The following is a 22125-nucleotide window of genomic DNA, read 5'->3' as shown; positions in this document are numbered from 1 at the left end:
AAAAGTGAATAATCGACAACTAAAACTTGAATTGTACTACTTCTTACTGGCTATTACGTCAACTGAGAAGCTTCTTCTGTGTTCTACTATGGTGCTTTTAGTGTTTCCGCATACTGCAGCACGCGACATAGCTTTGCAGACGATAAATGTAACCGTTTCAGAGAGAAAAGCGGCCAATGTAACGATCTGGCTTTAAGTCGATTCGATAACAAATGGCGAAAACAGACGGATTTCTCACGTTTTTACTACATATGAACACTTTTCACATTCTCCCGTGCAACGCGCCTGCAAGTACTCCTTTCATGCAAAATCTTAAGGTCCTAGGTCATGTCCAAGCCACCAAAGCCGGCTCAAAAGTGAATAATCGACAACTAAAACTTGAATTGTACTACTTCTTACTGGCTATTACTTCAACTTAGAAGTTTCTTCTGTGTTCTACTATGGTGCTTTTAGTGTCTCCGCATACCGCAGCACGAGACATAGCTGTGCAGACGATAAATGTAACCGTCTCAGAGAGAAAAGGGCCCAATGAGACGATCTGGCTTTAAGTCGATTCGATAACAAATGAAGAAAACGGACAGATTTCTCAGGTTTTTACTACATATGAACACTTTTCACATTCTCCCGTGCAACGCGGCTGCTAGTCTTCCTTTCATGCAAAATCTTAACGTTCCACCGCATGTCCAAGCCACCAAAGCCGGCTAAAAAGTGAATAATCGACAACTAAAACTTGAATTGTACTACTTCTTACTGGCTATTACTTCAACTTAGAAGCTCCTTCTGTGTTCTACTATGGTGCTTTTAGTGTTTCGGCATATCGCAGCACGCGACATAGCTTTGCAGACGATAAATGTAACCGTTTGAGAGAGAAGAATGGCCAATGTGACGATCTGGCTTTAAGTCAATTCGATAACAAATGACGAAAATGGACGGATTTCTCAGGTTTTTACTACTTATGAACACTTTTCACATTCTCCCATGCAACGCGGCTGCTAGTCCTCCTTTCATGCAAAATCTTAAGGTCCTAGGTCATGTCCAAGAAACCAAAGCCGGCAAAAAAGTGAATAATCGACAACTAAAACTTCAATTGCACTACTTCTTACTGGCTATTACTTCAACATAGAAGCTTCTTCTGTGTTCTACTATGGTGCTTTTAGTGTTTCCGCATACCGCAGCACGCGACATAGCTTTGTAGACGATAAATGTAACAGTTTCAGAGAGAAGAGCGGCCAATGTGACGATCTGGCTTTAAGACGATTCGATAACAAATGGCGAAAACGGACGGATTTCTCAGGTTTTTACTACATATGAGCACCTTTCACATTCTCCCGTGCAACGCGGCTGCTAGTCCTCCTTTCATGGAAAATCTTAAGGTACTAGGTCATGTCCAAGCCACCAAAGCCGGCTAAAAAGTGAATAATCGACAACTAAAACTTGAATTGTACTACTTCTTACTGGCTATTACTTCAACTTAGAAGCTTCTTCTGTGTTCTACTATGGAGCTTTTAGTGTCTCCGCATACCGCAGCACGCGACATAGCTTTGCAGACGATAAGTGTAACCGTTTCAGAGAGAAAACAGACCAATTTGACGATCTGGCTTTAAGTCGATTCGATAACAAATGACGAAAACGGACGGATTTCTCAGGTTTTTACTACATATGAACACTTTTCACATTCTCCCGTGCAACGCGGCTGCTAGTCCTCCTTTCATGCAAAATCTTATGGTCCTAGGTTATGTCATAGCCACCAAAGCCGGCTAAAAAGTAAATAATCATCAACTAATACTTGAATTGTACTACTTCTTACTGGCTATTACTTTAACTTAGAACCTTCTTCTGGGTTCTACTATGGTGCTTTTAGTGTTTTGGCATACCGTAGCACGCGACATAGCTTTGCAGACGATAAATGTAACCGTTTGAGAGAGAAGAATGGCCAATGTGACGATCTGGCTTTAAGTCGATTCGATAACAAATGACGAAAACGGACGGATTTCTCAGGTTTTTACTGCATATGAACACTTTTTACATTCTACCGTGCAACGCGGCTGTTAGTCCTCCTTTTATGCAAAATCCTAAGGTCCTAGGTCATGTCCAATCCACCAAAGCCGGCTAAAAAGTGAATAATCGACAACTAAAACTTGAATTGTACTACTTCTTACTGGCTATTACTTCAACTTAGAAGCTTCATCTGTGTTCTACTATGGTGCTTTTAGTGTTTCCGTATATCGCAGCACGCGACATAGCTTTGCCGACGATAAGTGTAACCGTTTCAGAGAGAAGAGCGGCCAATGTGACGATCTGGCTTTAAGTCGATTCGATAACAAATGACGAAAACGGACGGATTTCTCAGGTTTTACTACATATGAACACTTTTCACATTCTCCCGTGCAACGCGGCCTCTAGTCCTCCTTTCATGCAAAATCTTATGGTCCTAGGTCATGTCCAAGCCACCAAAGCCGGCTAAAAGGTGAGTAATCGATAACTAAAACTTGAATTGTACTACTTCTTACTGGCTATTACTTCAACTTAGAAGCTTCTTCTGTGTTCTACTGTGCGCTTTTAGTGTCTCCGCATACCACAGCACGCGACATAGCTTTGCAGACGATAAATGTAACCATCTCAGAGAGAAAAGTGGCCAATGTGACGATCTGGCTTTAAGTCGATTCGATAACAAATGACGAAAACGGACGGATTTCTCTGGTTTTTACTACATATGAACCCTTTTCACATTCTCCCGTGCAAAGCGGCTGCTAGTCCTCCTTTCATGCAAAATCTTAAGGTCCAAAGCCGGCTAAAAAGTGAATAATCGACAACTAAAACTTGAATTGTACTACTTCTTACTGGCTATTACTTCAACTTAGAAGATTCATCTGTGTTCTACTATGGTGCTTTTATTGTTTCGGCATACCGCAGCACGTTACATAGATTTGCAGACGATAAGTGTAACCGTTTCAGAGAGAAGAGCGGCCAATGTGACGATCTGGCTTTAAGTCGATTCGATAACAAATGACGAAAACGGACGGAATTCTCAGGTTTTCACTACAAATGAACACTTTTCACATTCTCCCATGCAACGCGGTTGTTAGACCTCCTTTCATGCAAAATCTTAAGGTCCTAGGTCATGTCCAAGCCACCAAAGCCGCCTAAAAAGTGAATAATCGATAACTAAAACTTGAATTGTACTACTTCTTACTGGCTATTACTTCAACTTAGAAGCTTCTTCTGTGTTCTACTATGGTGCTTTTAGTGTTTCCGCATACTGCAGCACGCGACTTAGCTTTGCAGACGATAAATGTAACCGTTTCAGAGAGAAAAGGGGCCAATGAGACGATCTGGCTTTAAGTCGATTCGATAACAAATGGCGAAAACAGACGGATTTCTCACGTTTTTACTACATATGAACACTTTTCACATTCTCCCATGCAACGCGCCTGCAAGTACTCCTTTCATGCAAAATCTTAAGGTTCCACCGCATGTCCAAGCCACCAAAGCCGGCTAAAAAGTGAATAATCGACAGCTAAAACTTGAATTGTACTACTTCTTACTGGCTATTACTTCAACTTAGAAGCTCCTTCTGTGTTCTACTATGGTGCTTTTAGTGTTTCGGCATATCGCAGCACGCGACATAGCTTTGCAGACGATAAATGTAACCGTTTGAGAGAGAAGAATGGCCAATGTGACGATCTGGCTTGAAGTCAATTCGATAACAAATGACGAAAATGGACGGATTTCTCAGGTTTTTACTACATATGAACACTTTTCACATTCTCCCATGCAACGCGGCTGTTAGACCTCCTTTCATACAAAATCTTACGGTCCTAGGTCATGTCCAAGCCACCAAAGCCGCCTAAAAAGTGAATAATCGATAACTAAAACTTGAATTGTACTACTTCTTACTGGCTATTACTTCAACTTAGAAGCTTCTTCTGTGTTCTACTATGGTGCTTTTAGTGTCTCCGCATACCGCAGCACGCGACATAGCTTTGCAGACGATAAATGTAACCGTCTCAGAGAGAAAAGCGGCAAATGTGACGAGCTGGCTTTAAGTCGATTCCATAACAAATGACGAAAACGGACGGATTTCTCAGGTTTTTCCAACATATGAACACTTTTCACATTCTCCCGTGCAACGCGGCTGCTAGTCCTCCTTTCATGCAAAATCTTAAGGTCCTAGGTCATGTCCAAGCCACCAAAGCCGGCTAAAAAGTGAATAATGGACAACTAAAACTTGAATTGTACTACTTCTTACTGGCTATTACTTCAACTTAGAAGCTTTTTCTGTGTTCTACTATGGTGCTTTTAGTGTCTCCGCATACCGCAGCACGCGACATAGCTTTCCAGACGATAAATGTAACCGTCTCAGAGAGAAAAGGGGCCAATGAGACGATCTGGTTTTAAGTCGATTCCATAACAAATGACGAAAACGGACGGATTTCTCAGGTTTTTACTACATATGAACACTTTTCACATTCTCCCGTGCAACGCGGCTGCTAGTCTTCCTTTCATGCAAAATCTTAAGGTTCCACCGCATGTCCAAGCCACCAAAGCCGGTTAAAAAGTGAATAATCGACAACTAAAACTTCAATTGTACTACTTCTTACTGGCTATTACTTCAACATAGAAGCTCCTTCTGTGTTCTACTATGGTGCTTTTAGTGTTTCGGCATATCGCAGCACGCGACATAGCTTTGCAGACGATAAATGTAACCGTTTGAGAGAGAAGAATGGCCAATGTGACGATCTGCCTTGAAGTCAATTCGATAACAAATGACGAAAATGGACGGATTTCTCAGGTTTTTACTACTTATGAACATTTTTCACATTCTCCCATGCAACGCGGCTGCTAGTCCTCCTTTCATGCAAAATCTTAAGGTCCTAGGTCATGTCCAAGAAACCAAAGCCGGCTAAAAAGTGAATAATCGACAACTAAAACTTCAATTGTACTACTTCTTACTGGCTATTACTTCAACATAGAAGCTTCTTCTGTGTTCTACTATGGTGCTTTTAGTGTTTCCGCATACCGCAGCACGCGACATAGCTTTGTAGACGATAAATGTAACCGTTTCAGAGAGAAGAGCGGCCAATGTGACGATCTGGCTTTAAGACGATTCGATAACAAATGGCGAAAACGGACGGATTTCTCAGGTTTTTACTACATATGAACACCTTTCACATTCTCCCGTGCAACGCGGCTGCTAGTCCTCCTTTCATGGAAAATCTTAAGGTACTAGGTCATGTCCAAGCCACCAAAGCCGGCTAAAAAGTGAATAATCGACAACTAAAACTTGAATTGTACTACTTCTTACTGGCTATTACTTCAACTTAGAAGCTTCTTCTGTGTTCTACTATGGAGCTTTTAGTGTCTCCGCATACCGCAGCACGCGACATAGCTTTGCAGACGATAAGTGTAACCGTTTCAGAGAGAAAAGAGACCAATGTGACGATCTGGCTTTAAGTCGATTCGATAACAAATGACGAAAACGGACGGATTTCTCAGGTTTTTACTACATATGAACACTTTTCACATTCTCCCGTGCAACGCGGCTGCTAGTCCTCGTTTCATGCAAAATCTTATGGTCCTAGGTCATGTCATAGCCACCAAAGCCGGCTAAAAAGTGAATAATCGACAACTAATACTTGAATTGTACCACTTCTTACTGGCTATTACTTTAACTTAGAAGCTTCTTCTGGGTTCTACTATGGTGCTTTTTGTGTTTTGGCATACCGTAGCACGCGACATAGCTTTGCAGACGATAAATGTAACCGTTTGAGATAGAAGAATGGCCAATGTGACGATCTGGCTTTAAGTCGATTCGATAACAAATGATTAAAACGGACGGATTTCTCAGGTTTGTACTACATATGAACACTTTTCACATTCTCCCGTGCAACGCGGCTGCTAGTCCTCCTTTCATGCAAAATCCTAAGGTCCTAGGTCATGTCCAATCCACCAAAGCCGGCTAAAAAGTGAATAATCGACAACTAAAACTTGAATTGTATTACTTCTTACTGGCTATTACTTCAACTTAGAAGCTTCTTCTGTGTTCTACTATGGTGCTTTTAGTGTCTCCGCATACCGCAGCACGCGTCATAGCTTTGCAAACGATAAATGAAACCGTCTCAGAGAGAAAAGCGGCCAATGTGACGATCTGGCTTTAAGTCGATTCGATAACAAAAGACGATAACGGACGGATTTCTCATGTTTTTACTACATATGAACACTTTTCACATTCTCCCGTGCAACGCGGCTCCTAGTCCTCCTTTCATGCAAAATCTTAAGGTCCTAGGTCATGTCCAAGCCACCAAAGCCGGCTAAAAAGTGAATAATCGACAACTAAAACATGAATTGTACTACTTCTTACTGGCTATTACTTCAACTTAGAAGCTTCTTCTGTGTTCTACTATGGTGCTTTTAGTGTCTCCGCACACCGCAGCACGCGACATAGCTTTGCAAACGATAAATGTAACCGTCTCAGAGAGAAAAGCGGCCAATGAGACGATCTGGCTTTAAGTCGATTCGATAGCAAATGACGAAAACGGACGGATTTCTCAGGTTTTTACTACATATGAACACTTTTCACAATTCTCCCATGCAACGCGGCTGCTAGTCTTCCTTTCATGCAAAGTCTTAAGGTTCCACCGCATGTCCAAGCCACCAAAGCCGGCTAAAAAGCGAATAATCGACAACTAAAACTTGAATTGTACTGATTCTTACTGGCTATTACTTCAACTTAGAAGCTCCTTCTGTGTTCTACTATGGTGCTTTTAGTGTTTCGGCATATCGCAGCACGCGTCATAGCTTTGCAGACGATAAATGTAACCGTTAGAGAGAGAAGAATGGCCAATGTGTCGATCTGGCTTGAAGTCAATTCGATAACAAATGACGAAAATGGACGGATTTCTCAGGTTTTTACTACATATGAACACTTTTCAAATTTTCCCATGCAACTCGGCTGTTAGACCTCCTTTCATGCAAAATCTTGAGGTCCTAGGTCATGTCCAAGCCACCAAAGCCGGCTAAAAAGTGAATAATCGACAACTAAAACTTGAATTGTACTACTTCTTACTGGCTATTACTTCAACTTAGAAGATTCTTCTGTGTTCTACTGTGGTGCTTTTAGTGTCTCCGCATACCGCAGAACGCGACATAGCTTTGCAGACAATAAATGTAACCGTCTCATTGACGAAAGCAGCCAATGTGACGATCTGGCTTTAAGTCGATTCGATAACAAGTGACGAAAACGGACGGATTTCTCAGGTTTTTACTACGTACGAACATTTTCACATTCTCCCGTGCAACGCGGCTGCTAGTCCTCCTTTCATGCAAAATCTTATGGTCATAGTTCATGTCCAAGCCACCAAAGCCGTCTAAAAAGTGAATAATCAACAACTAAAACTTGAATTGTACTACTTCTTACTGGCTATTACTTCAACTTAGAAGATTCTTCTGTGTTCTACTATGGTGCTTTTAGTGTCTCCGCACACCGCAGCACGCGACATAGCTTTGCAGACGATAAATATAACCGTCTCAGAGAGAAAACCGGCCAATGTGACGATCTGGCTTTAAGTCGATTCGATAACAAATGACGAAAACGGACGGATTTCTCACGTTTTTACTACATATGAACACTTTTCACATTCCCCCTTGCAACGCGGCTGCCAGTCCTTTCATGCAAAATTTTAACGTCCTAGGTGATGTCCAAGCCACCAAAGCCGTCTAAAAAGTGAATAATCGACAACTAAAACTTTAATTGTACTACTTCTTGCTGGCTATTGCTTCAACTTAGAAGCTTCTTCTGTGTTCTACTATGGTTCTTTTAGTGTCTCCGCATCCCGCAGCACGCGACATAGCTTTGCAGACGATAAATGTAACCGTCTCAGAGAGAAAAGCGGCCAATATGACGATCTGGCTTTAAGTCGATTCGATAACAAAAGACGAAAACGGACGGATTTCTCAGGTTTTTAGTACATATGAACACTTTTCACATTCTCCCATGCAACGCGGCTGCTAGTCCTCCTTTCATGCAAAATGTTAAGGTCCAAGGTCATGTCCAAGCCACCAAAGCCGGCTAAAAAGTGAATAATCGACAGCTAAAACTTGAATAGTACTACTTCTTACTGGCTATTACTTCAACTTAGAAGCTTCTTCTGTGTTCTACTATGGTGCTTTTAGTGTTTCTGCTTACCGCAGCACGCGACATAGCTTTGCAGACGATAAATGTAACCGTCTCAGAGAGAAAAGCGGCCAATGTGACGATATTACTTTAAGTCGATTCGATAACAAATGACGAAAACGGACGGATTTCTCAGGTTTTTACTACATATGAACACTTTTCTCATTCTCTCATGCAACGCGGCTGCTAGTCCTCCTTTCATGCAAAATCTTAAGGTCATAGGCCATGTCCAAGCCACCAAAGCCGGCTAAAAAGTGAATAATCGACAACTAATATCTGAATTGTACTACTTCTTACTGGCTATTACTTCAACTTTGAAGCTTCTTCTGTGTTCTACTATGGTGCTTTTAGTGTCTCTGCATACCGCAGCACGCGACATAACTTTGCAGAGGGATAAATGTAACCGTCTCAGAGAGAAAAGCGGCCATTGTGACGATCTGGCTTTAAGTCGATTCGATAAGAAATAACGAAAACGGACGGATTTCTCAGGTTTTTACTACATATGAACACTTTTCACATTCTCCCGTGCAACGCAGCTGCTAGTCCTCCTTTCATGCAAAGTCTTAAGGTCCTAGGTCATGTCCAAGCCACCAAAGCCGACTAAAAAGCGAATAATCGACAACTAAAACTTGAATTGTACTACTTCTTACTGCCTATTACTTCAACTTAGAAGCTTCTTCTGTGTTGTACTATGGTGCTTTTAGTGTCTCTGCATACCGCAGAACGCGACATAGCTTTGCAGAGGATAAATGTAACCGTCTCAGAGAGAAAAGCGGCCAATGTGACGATCTGGCTTTAAGTCGATTCGATAACAAATTACGAAAACGGACGGATTTCTCAGGTTTTTAGTACATATGAACACTTTTCACATTCTCCCATGCAACGCGGCTGCTAGTCCTCCTTTCATGCAAAATGTTAAGGTCCAAGGTCATGTCCAAGCCACCAAAGCCGGCTAAAAAGTGAATAATCGACAGCTAAAACTTGAATAGTACTACTTCTTACTGGCTATTACTTCAACTTAGAAGCTTCTTCTGTGTTCTACTATGGTGCTTTTAGTGTTTCTGCTTACCGCAGCACGCGACATAGCTTTGCAGACGATAAATGTAACCGTCTCAGAGAGAAAAGCGGCCAATGTGACGATCTTACTTTAAGTCGATTCGATAACAAATGACGAAAACGGACGGATTTCTCAGGTTTTTACTACATATGAACACTTTTCTCATTCTCCCATGCAACGCGGCTGCTAGTCCTCCTTTCATGCAAAATCTTAAGGTCATAGGCCATGTCCAAGCCACCAAAGCCGGCTAAAAAGTGAATAATCGACAACTAATATCTGAATTGTACTACTTCTTACTGGCTATTACTTCAACTTTGAAGCTTCTTCTGTGTTCTACTATGGTGCTTTTAGTGTCTCCGCATACCGCAGCACGCGACATAACTTTGCAGAGGGATAAATGTAACCGTCTCAGAGAGAAAAGCGGCCATTGTGACGATCTGGCTTTAAGTCGATTCGATAAGAAATAACGAAAACGGACGGATTTCTCAGGTTTTTACTACATATGAACACTTTTCACATTCTCCCGTGCAACGCAGCTGCTAGTCCTCCTTTCATGCAAAGTCTTAAGGTCCTAGGTCATGTCCAAGCCACCAAAGCCGACTAAAAAGCGAATAATCGACAACTAAAACTTGAATTGTACTACTTCTTACTGCCTATTACTTCAACTTAGAAGCTTCTTCTGTGTTGTACTATGGTGCTTTTAGTGTCTCTGCATACCGCAGAACGCGACATAGCTTTGCAGAGGATAAATGTAACCGTCTCAGAGAGAAAAGCGGCCAATGTGACGATCTGGCTTTAAGTCGATTCGATAACAAATTACGAAAACGGACGGATTTCTTAGGTTTTTACTACATATGAACACTTTTCACATTCTCCCGTGCAACGCGGCTGCAAGTCCTCCTTTCATGCAAAATCTTAAGTTCCTAGGTCATGTCCAAGCCACCAAAGCCGGCTAAAATGTGAATAATCGACAACTAAAACTTGAATTGTACTACTTCTTACTGGCTATTACTTCAACTTAGAAGCTTATTCTGTCTTCTACTATGGTGCTTTTAGTGTTTCCGCATACCGCAGCACGCGACATAGCTTTGCAGACGATAAATGTAACCGTTTCAGAGAGAAGAGCGGCCAATGTGACGATCTGGCTTTAAGTCGATTCGGTAACAAAAGACGAAAACGGACGGATTTCTCAGGTTTTTACAACATATGAACACTTTTCACATTCTCCCGTGCAACGCGGCTGCTAGTCCTCCTTTCAAGCAAAATCTTAAGGTCCTAAGTCATGTCCAAGCCACCAAAGCCGGCTAAAAAGTGAATAATCGACAACTACAACTTGAATTGTACTACTTCTTATTTTCTATTACTTCAACTTAGAAGCTTATTCTGTGTTCTACTATGGTTCTTTTAGTGCCTCCGCATACCGCAGCACGTGACATAGCTTTGCAGACGATAAATGTAACCGTGTCAGAGAGAAAAGCGGCCAATGTGACGATATGGCTTTAAGTCGATTCGATAACAAATGACGAAAACGGACGGATTTCTCAGGTTTTTCCTACATATGAACACTTTTCACATTCTCCCATGCAACGCGGCTGCAAGTCCTCCTTTCATGCAAAATTTTTACGTCCTAGGTGATGTCCAAGCCACCAAAGTCGTCTAAAAAGTGAATAATCGACAACTAAAACTTGAATTGTACTACTTCTTACTGGCTATTGCTTCAACTTAGAAGCTTCTTCTGTGTTCTACTATGGTTCTTTTAGTGTCTCCGCATCCCGCAGCACGCGACACAGCTTTGCAGACGATAAATGTAACCGTCTCAGAGAGAAAAGCGGCCAATGTGACGATCTGGCTTTAAGTCGATTCGATAACAAAAGACGAAATCGGACGGATTTCTCAGGTTTTTACTACATATGAACACTTTTCACATTCTCCCATGCAACGCGGCTGCTAGTCCTCCTTTCATGCAAAATGTTAAGGTCCTAGCTCATGGCCAAGGCACCAAAGCCAGCTAAAATGTCAATAATCGATAACTAAAACTTGAATTGTACTACTTCTTATTAGCTATTACGTCAACTTAGAAGCTTCTTCTGTGTTCTACTATGGTGCTTTTAGTGTCTCCACACACCGCAGCACACGACATAGCTTTGCAGACGATAAGTGTAACCGTTTCAGAAAGAAGAGCGGCCAATGTGACGATCTGGCTTTAAGTCGATTCGGTAACAAATGACGAAAACGGACGGATTTCTCAGGTTTTTCCAACATATGAACACTTTTCACATTCTCCCGTGCAACGCGGCTGCTAGTCCTCCTTTCATGCAAAATCTTAAGGTCCTAGGTTATGTCCAAGCCGCCAAAGCCGGCTAAAAAGTGAATAATCGACAACTAAAACTTGAATTGTACTACTTCTTACTGGCTATTACTTCAACTTAGAAGATTCTTCTGTGTTCTACTATGGTGCTTTTAGTGTCTCCGCACAACGCAGCACGCGACATAGCTTTGCAGACGATAAATGTAACCGTCTCAGAGAGAAAAGCGGCCAATGTGACGATCTGGCTTTAAGTCGATTCGATAACAAATGACGAAAACGGACGGATTTCTCACGTTTTTACTACATATGAACACTTTTCACATTCCCCCTTGCAACGCGGCTGCCAGTCCTCCTTTCATGCAAAATTTTAACGTCCTAGGTGATGTCCAAGCCACAAAAGCCGTCTAAAAAGTGAATAATCGACAACTAAAACTTTAATTGTACTACTTCTTGCTGGCTATTGCTTCAACTTAGAAGCTTCTTCTGTGTTCTACTATGGTTCTTTTAGTGTCTCCGCATCCCGCAGCACGCGACATAGCTTTGCAGACGATAAATGTAACCGTCTCAGAGAGAAAAGCGGCCAATATGACGATCTGGCTTTAAGTCGATTCGATAACAAAAGACGAAAACGGACGGATTTCTCAGGTTTTTAGTACATATGAACACTTTTCACATTCTCCCATGCAACGCGGCTGCTAGTCCTCCTTTCATGCAAAATGTTAAGGTCCAAGGTCATGTCCAAGCCACCAAAGCCGGCTAAAAAGTGAATAATCGACAGCTAAAACTTGAATAGTACTACTTCTTACTGGCTATTACTTCAACTTAGAAGCTTCTTCTGTGTTCTACTATGGTGCTTTTAGTGTTTCTGCTTACCGCAGCACGCGACATAGCTTTGCAGACGATAAATGTAACCGTCTCAGAGAGAAAAGCGGCCAATGTGACGATCTTACTTTAAGTCGATTCGATAACAAATGACGAAAACGGACGGATTTCTCAGGTTTTTACTACATATGAACACTTTTCTCATTCTCCCATGCAACGCGGCTGCTAGTCCTCCTTTCATGCAAAATCTTAAGGTCATAGGCCATGTCCAAGCCACCAAAGCCGGCTAAAAAGTGAATAATCGACAACTAATATCTGAATTGTACTACTTCTTACTGGCTATTACTTCAACTTTGAAGCTTCTTCTGTGTTCTACTATGGTGCTTTTAGTGTCTCCGCATACCGCAGCACGCGACATAACTTTGCAGAGGGATAAATGTAACCGTCTCAGAGAGAAAAGCGGCCATTGTGACGATCTGGCTTTAAGTCGATTCGATAAGAAATAACGAAAACGGACGGATTTCTCAGGTTTTTACTACATATGAACACTTTTCACATTCTCCCGTGCAACGAAGCTGCTAGTCCTCCTTTCATGCAAAGTCTTAAGGTCCTAGGTCATGTCCAAGCCACCAAAGCCGACTAAAAAGCGAATAATCGACAACTAAAACTTGAATTGTACTACTTCTTACTGCCTATTACTTCAACTTAGAAGCTTCTTCTGTGTTTTAATATGGTGCTTTTATTGTCTCCGCATACCGCAGCACGCGACATAGCTTTGCAGACGATAAATGTAACCGTTTCAGAGAGAAGAGCGGCCAATGTGACGATCTGGCTTTAAGTCGATTCGGTAACAAAAGACGAAAACGGACGGATTTCTCAGGTTTTTACAACATATGAACACTTTTCACATTCTCCCGTGCAACGCGGCTGCTAGTCCTCCTTTCAAGCAAAATCTTAAGGTCCTAAGTCATGTCCAAGCCACCAAAGCCGGCTAAAAAGTGAATAATCGACAACTACAACTTGAATTGTACTACTTCTTACTGGCTATTACTTCAACTTAGAAGCTTATTCTGTGTTCTACTATGGTTCTTTTAGTGCCTCCGCATACCGCAGCACGTGACATAGCTTTGCAGACGATAAATGTAACCGTGTCAGAGAGAAAAGCGGCCAATGTGACGATATGGCTTTAAGTCGATTCGATAACAAATGACGAAAACGGACGGATTTCTCAGGTTTTTCCTACATATGAACACTTTTCACATTCTCCCGTGCAACGCGGCTGCAAGTCCTCCTTTCATGCAAAATTTTAACGTCCCAGGTGATGTCCAAGCCACCAAAGCCGTCTAAAAAGTGAATAATCGACAACTAAAACTGGAATTGTACTACTTCTTACTGGCTATTGCTTCAACTTAGAAGCTTTTTCTGTGTTCTACTATGGTTCTTTTAGTGTCTCCGCATCCCGCAGCACGCGACATAGCTTTGCAGACGATAAATGTAACCGTCTCAGAGAGAAAAGCGGCCAATGTGACGATCTGGCTTTAAGTCGATTCGATAACAAAAGACGAAATCGGACGGATTTCTCAGGTTTTTACTACATATGAACACTTTTCACATTCTCCCATGCAACGCGGCTGCTAGTCCTCCTTTCATGCAAAATGTTAAGGTCCTAGCTCATGGCCAAGGCACCAAAGCCAGCTAAAATGTCAATAATCGATAACTAAAACTTGAATTGTACTACTTCTTATTAGCTATTACGTCAACTTAGAAGCTTCTTCTGTGTTCTACTATGGTGCTTTTAGTGTCTCCGCACACCGCAGCACACGTCTTAGCTTTGCAGACGATAAGTGTAACCGTTTCAGAAAGAAGAGCGGCCAATGTGACGATCTGGCTTTAAGTCGATTCGGTAACAAATGACGAAAACGGACGGATTTCGCAGGTTTTTCCAACATATGAACACTTTTCACATTCTCCCGTGCAACGCGGCTGCTAGTCCTCCTTTCATGCAAAATCTTAAGGTCCTAGGTCATGTCCAAGCCGCCAAAGCCGGCTAAAAAGTGAATAATCGACTACTAAAACTTGAATTGTACTACTTCTTACTGGCTATTACTTCAACTTAGAAGATTCTTCTGTGTTCTACTATGGTGCTTTTAGTGTCTCCGCACAACGCAGCACGCGACATAGCTTTGCAGACGATAAATGTAACCGTCTCAGAGAGAAAAGCGGCCAATGTGACGATCTGGCTTTAAGTCGATTCGATAACAAATGACGAAAACGGACGGATTTCTCACGTTTTTACTACATATGAACACTTTTCACATTCCCCCTTGCAACGCGGCTGCCAGTCCTCCTTTCATGCAAAATTTTAACGTCCTAGGTGATGTCCAAGCCACAAAAGCCGTCTAAAAAGTGAACAATCGACGCCTAAAACTTGAATTGTACTACTTCTTGCTGGCTATTGCTTCAACTTAGAAGCTTCTTCTGTGTTCTACTATCTTTCGTTTAGTGCCTCCGCATCCCGCAGCACGCGACATAGCTTTGCAGACGATAAATGTAACCGTCTCAGAGAGAAAAGCGGCCAATGTGACGATATAACTTTAAGTCGATTCGATAACAAATGACGAAAACTGACGGATTTCTCAGGTTTTTACTACATATGAACACTTTTCACATTCTCCCGTGCAACGCGGCTGCTAGTCCTCCTTTCATACAAAATCTTATGGTCCGAGGTCATGTCAAAGCCACCAAAGCCGGCTAAATAGTGAATAATCGACAACTAAAACTTGAATTGTACTACTTCTTACTGGCTATCACTTCAACTTAGAAGCTTCTTCTGTGTTCTACTATGGTGCTTTTAGTGTTTCCGCATACTGCAGCACGCGACATAGCTTTGCAGACGATAAATGTAACCGATTCAGAGAGAAGAGCGGCCAAGGTGACGATCTGGCTTTAAGTAGATTCGATAACAAATGACGAAAACGGGCGGATTTCTCAGGTTTTTGCTACATATGAACACATTTCACATTTCCCGTGCAACGCGGCTGCAAGTACTCTTTTCATGCAAAATCTTAAGGTCCTAGGTCATGTCCAAGCCACCAAAGCCGGCTAAAAAGTGAATAATCGACAACTAAAACTTGAATTGTACTACTTCTTACTGGCTATTACTTCAACATACAAGTTTCTTCTGTGTTCCACTATGGTGCTTTTAGTGTCTCCGCATACCGCAGCACGCGACATAGCATTGCAGACAATAAATGAAACCTTCTCAGAGAGAAAAGTGGCCAATGTGGCGATCTGGCTTTAAGTCGATTCGATAACAAAAGACGAAAACGGACGGATTTCTCAGGTTTTTCCTACATATGAACACTTTTCACATTCTCCCATGCAACGCGGCTGCTAGTCCTCCTTTCATGCAAAATCTTAAGGTTCCACCTCATGTCCAGGGCACCAAAGCCGGCTAAAAATCAATAATCGATAACCAAAACCTGAATTGTACTGCTTCTTACTGGCTATTGCTTCAACTTAGAAGCTTCTTCTGTGTTCTACTATGGTGCTTTTAGTGTCTCCGCATACCGCAGCACGCGACATAGCTTTGCAGACGATAAATGTAACCGTCTCAGAGAGAAAAGCGGCCAATATGACGATCTGGCTTTAAGTCGATTCGATAACAAATGACGAAAACGGACGGATTTCTCAGGTTTTTACTACATATGAACACTTTTCACATTCTCCCGTGCAAAGCGGCTGCTAGTCCTCCTTTCATGCAAAATCTTAAGGTCATAGGCCATGTCCAAGCCACCAAAGCCGGCTAAAAAGTGAATAATCGACAACTAATATCTGAATTGTACTACTTCTTACTGGCAATTACTTCAACTTTGAAGCTTCATCTGTGTTCTACTATGGTGCTTTTAGTGTCTCCGCATACCGCAGCACGCGACATAGCTTTGCAGACGATAAATGTAACCGTGTCAGAGAGAAAAGCGGCCAATGTGACGATCTGGCTTTAAGTCGATTCGATAACAAATGAGGAAAACGGACGGATTTCTCAGGTTTTTACTACATATGAACACTTTTCACATTCTCCCGTGCAACGCGGCTGCTAGTCCTCCTTTCAAGCAAAATCTTAAGGTCCTAGGTCATGTCCAAGCCACCAAAGCCGGCTAAAAAGTGAATAATCGACAACTACAACTTGAATTGTACTACTTCTTACTGGCTATTACTTCTACTTAGAAGCTTATTCTGTGTTCTACTATGGTTCTTTTAGTGCCTCCGCATACCGCAGCACGCGACATAGCTTTGCAGACGATAAATGTAGCCGTGTCAGAGAGAAAAGCGGCCAATGTGACGATCTGGCTTTAAGTCGATTCGATAACAAATGGCGAAAACGGACGGATTTCTCAGGTTTTTCCTACATATGAACACTTTTCACATTATCCCGTGCAACGCGGCTGCAAGTCCTCCTTTCATGCAAAATCTTAAGGTCCTAGGTCATGTCCAAGCCACCAAAGCCGGCTAAAAAGTGAATAATCGACAACTAAAATTTGAATTGTACTACTTCTTACTGGCTATTACTTCAACTTAGAAGCTTCTTCTGTGTTCTGTGGTGCTCTTAGTGTCTCCGCATATTGCAGCACGCGACAGAGCTTTGCAGACGATACGTGTAACCGTCTCAGAGAGAAAAGCGGCCAATGTGACGATCTGGCTTTAAGTCGATTCGATAACAAATGACGAAAACGGACGGATTTCCCATGTTTTTACTTCATATGAACACTTTTCACATTCTCCCGTGCAACGCGGCTGCAAGTCCTCCTTTCAAGCAAAATCTTAAGGTCCTAGGTCATGTCCAAGCCACCAAATCCGGCTAAAAAGTGAATAATCGATACCTATAACTTGACTTGTACTACTTCTTACTTTCTATTACATCAACTTAGAAGTTTCATCTGTGTTCTACTACTGAACTTTTAGTGTCTCCGCATACCGCAGCACGCGACATAGCTTTGCAAACGATAAGTACAACCGTCTAAGAGAGAAGAGCGGCCAATGTGACGATCTAATTTTAAGTCGATTCGATAACAAATGACGAAAACGGACGGATTTCTAAGGTTTTTACTACATATGAACACTTTTCACATTCTCCCGTGCAACGCGGCTGCTAGTCCTCCTTTCATACAAAATCGTATGGTCCTAGGTCATGTCATAGCCACCAAAGCCGGCTAAAAAGTGAACAATCGACAACAAAAACTTGAATTGTACTACTTCTTACTGGCTATTACTTCAACTTAGAAGTTTCTTCTGTGTTCTACTATGGTGCTTTTAGTGTCTCCGCATACCGCAGCGCGCGACATAGCTTTGCAGACGATAAATGTAACCGTTTCAGACAGAAGAGCGGCCAATGTGACGATCAGGCTTTAAGTCGATTCGATAACAAATGACGAAAACGGACGGATTTCTCAGCTTTTTACTACATATGAACACTTTTCACACTCTCCCGTGCAACGCGGCTGCTAGTCCTCCTTTCATGCAAAATCTTAAGGTCCTAGTTTATGTCCAAGCCACAAAAGCCGTCTAAAAAGTGAATAATCGACTACTAAAATTTGAATTGTACTACTTCTTACTGGCTATTACTTCAAATTAGAAGCTTCTTCTGTGTTCTACTATGGTGCTTTTAGTGTTTCGGTATACTGCAGCACGCGACATAGCTTTGCAGACGATAAATGTAACCGTTTCAGAGAGAAGAACGGCCAATGTGACGATCTGGCTTTAAGTCGATTCGATAACAAATGACGAAAACGGACGGATTTCTCAGGTTTTTACTACATATGAACACTTTTCACATTCTCCCGTGCAACGCGGCTGCTAGTCCTCCTTTCAAGCAAAATCTTAAGGTCCTAGGTCATGTCCAAGCCACCAAAGCCGGCTAAAAAGTGAATGATCGACAACTACAACTTGAATTGTACTACTTCTTACTGGCTATTACTTCAACTTAGAAGCTTATTCTGTGTTCTACTATGGTTATTTTAGTGCCTCCGCATACCGCAGCACGCGACATAGCTTTGCAGACGATAAATGTAACCGTGTCAGAGAGAAAAGCGGCCAATGTGACGATCTGGCTTTAAGTCGATTCGATAACAAATGACGAAAACGGACGGATTTCTCAGGTTTTTCCTACATATGAACACTTTTCACATTATCCCGTGAAACGCGGCTGCAAGTCCTCCTTTCATGCAAAATCTTAAGGTCCTAGGTCATGTCCAAGCCACCAAAGCCGGCTAAAAAGTGAATAATCGACAACCAACATTTGAATTGTACTACTTCTTACTGGCTATTACTTCAACTTAAAAGCTTCTTCTGTGTTCTGTGGTGCTCTTAGTGTCTCCGCATATTGCAGCTCGCGACATAGCTTTGCAGACGATACGTGTAACCGTCTCACAGAGAAAAGCGGCCAATGTGACGATCTGGCTTTAAGTCGATTCGATAACAAATGACGAGAACGGACGGATTTCTCATGTTTTTACTTCATATGAACACTTTTCACATTCTCCCGTGCAACGCGGCTGCAAGTCCTCCTATCAAGCAAAATCTTAAGGTCCTAGGTCATGTCCAAGCCACCAAATCCGGCTAAAAAGTGAATAATCGATACCTATAACTTGACTTGTACTACTTCTTACTTTCTATTACATCAACTTAGAAGTTTCATCTGTGTTCTACTACTGAACTTTTAGTGTCTCCGCATACCGCAGCACGCGACATAGCTTTGCAAACGAAAAGTACAACCGTCTAAGAGAGAAGAGCGGCCAATGTGACGATCTAATTTTAAGTCGATTCGATAACAAATGACGAAAACGGACGGATTTCTAAGGTTTTTACTACATATGAACACTTTTCACATTCTCCCGTGCAACGCGGCTGCTAGTCCTCCTTTCATACAAAATCGTATGGTCCTAGGTCATGTCATAGCCACCAAAGCCGGCTAAAAAGTGAACAATCGACAACAAAAACTTGAATTGTACTACTTCTTACTGGCTATTACTTCAACTTAGAAGTTTCTTCTGTGTTCTACTATGGTGCTTTTAGTGTCTCCGCATACCGCAGCGCGCGACATAGCTTTGCAGACGATAAATGTAACCGTTTCAGACAGAAGAGCGGCCAATGTGACGATCAGGCTTTAAGTCGATTCGATAACAAATGACGAAAACGGACGGATTTCTCAGCTTTTTACTACATATGAACACTTTTCACACACTCCCGTGCAACGCGGCTGCTAGTCCTCCTTTCATGCAAAATCTTAAGGTCCTAGTTTATGTCCAAGCCACGAAAGCCGGCTAAAAAGTGAATAATCGACAACTAAAACTTGAATTGTACTACTTCTTACTGGCTATTACTGCAACTTAGAAGCTTCTTCTGTATTCTACTATGGTGCTTTTAGTGTTTCCGCATACCGCAGCACGCGACATAGCTTTTGCAGACGATAAATATAACCGTTTCAGAGAGAAGAGCGGCCAATGTGACGATCTGGCTTTAAGTCGATTCGATAAAATATGACGAAATCGGACGGATTTCTCAGGTTTTTACTACATATGAACACTTTTCACATTCTCCCGTGCAACGCGGCTGCTAGTCCTCCTTTCAAGCAAAATCGTAAGGTCCTAGGTCATGTCCAAGCCACCAAAGCCGGCTAAAAAGTGAATAATCGACAACTACAACTTGAATTGTACTACTTCTTACTGGCTATTACTTCAACTTAGAAGCTTATTCTGTGTTCTACTATGGTTCTTTTAGTGTCTCCGCATACCGCAGCACGCGACATAGCTTTGCAGACGATAAATGTAACCGTTTCAGAGAGAAAAGCGGCCAATGTGACGATCTGGCTTTAAGTCGATTCGATAACAAATGACGAAAACGGACGGATTTCTCAGGTTTTTCCTACATATGAACACTTTTCACATTATCCCGTGCAACGCGGCTGCAAGTCCTCCTTTCATGCAAAATCTTAAGGTCCTAGGTCATGTCCAAGCCACCAAAGCCGGCTAAAAAGTGAATAATCGACAACTAAAATTTGAATTGTACTACTTCTTACTGGCTATTACTTCATCTTAGAAGCTTCTTCTGTGTTCTACTATGGTGCTTTTAGTGTTTCGGCTTACCGCAGCACGCGACATATCTTTGCAGACGATAAATGTAACCGTTTTAGAGAGAAGAATGGCCAATGTTACGATCTTCCTTCAAGTCGATTCGATAACAAATGACGAAAACGGACGGATTTCTCATGTTTTTACTACATATGAACACTTTTCACATTCTCCCATGCAACGCGGCTGCAAGTCCTCCTTTCATACAAAATCTTATGGTCCTAGGTCATGTCCAAGCCACCAATGCCGGCTAAAAAGTGAATAATCGACAACTAAAACTTGAATTGTACTACCTCTTACTGGCTATTACCTCAACTTAGAAGTTTCTTCTGTGTTCTACTACTGAACTTTGATTGTCTCCGCATACCGCAGCGCGCGACATAGCTTTGCAGACGATAAATGTAACCGTTTCAGACAGAAGAGCGGCCAATGTGACGATCTGGCTTTAAGTCGATTCGATAACAAATGACGAAAACGGACGGATTTTTCAGGTTTTTACTACATATGAACACTTTTCACATTCTCCCGTGCAACGCGGCTGCAAGTCCTCCTTTCATGCAAAATCTGAAGGTCCTAGGTCCTGTCCAAGCCACCAAAGCCGGCTAAAAAGTGAATAATCGACAACTAAAACTTGAATTGCACTACTTCTTACTGGCTATTGCTTCAACTTAGAAGCTTCTCCTATGTTCTACTATGGTGCTTTTAGCATCTCCGCATACCGCAGCACGCGACATAGCTTTGCAGACGATAAATGTAACCGTTTCAGACAGAAGAGCGGCCAATGTGACGATCTGGCTTTAAGTCGATTCGATAACAAATGACGAAAACGGTCGGATTTCTCAGCTTTTTTCTACATATGAACCCTTTTCACATTCTCCCGTGCAACGCAGCTGCTAGTCCTCCTTTGATGCAAAATCTTAAGGTTCCACCTCATGTCCAAGGCACCAAAGCCGGCTAAAAATCAATAATCGGTAACCTAAACTTGAATTGTACTACTTCTTACTGGATATTGCTTCAACTTCGAAGCTTCATCTGTGTTCTACTATGGTGCTTTTAGTGTCTCCGCATACCGCAGCACGTGACATAGCTTTGCAGACGATAAACGTAACCGTTTCAGAGAGAAGAGCGGCCTATGTGACGATCTGGCTTTAAGTCGATTCGATAACAAATGACGAAAACGGACGGATTTCTCAGGTTTTTACTACATATGAACCCTTTTCACATTCTCAGATGCAACGCAGCTGCTAGTCCACCTTTCATGCAAAATCTTAAGGTTCCACCTCATATCCAAGGCACCAAAGCCGGCTAAAAATCAATAATCGATAACCAAAACTTGAACTGTACTGCTTCTAATGGCTATTGCTTCAACTTAGAAGCTTCTTGTGTGTTCTACTGTGGTGCTTTAAGTGTCTCCGCATACCGCAGCACGCGATATTGCTTTGCAGACGATAAATGTAACCGTCTCAGAGAGAAAAGCGGCCAATGTGACGATCTGGCTTTAAGTCGATTCGATAACAAAAGACGAAAACGGACAGATTTCTCAGGTTTTTACTACAAATGAACACCTTTCACATTCTCCCGTGCAACGCGGCTACCAGTCCTCTTTTCATGCAAAATCTTAAGGTCCTAGGTCATGTCC

Source organism: Schistocerca gregaria, chromosome 11, assembly GCF_023897955.1.
Source record: "Schistocerca gregaria isolate iqSchGreg1 chromosome 11, iqSchGreg1.2, whole genome shotgun sequence".
Taxonomy (NCBI): Eukaryota; Metazoa; Arthropoda; class Insecta; order Orthoptera; family Acrididae; genus Schistocerca; species Schistocerca gregaria.
Note: the sequence above shows the minus strand (reverse complement) of the source record.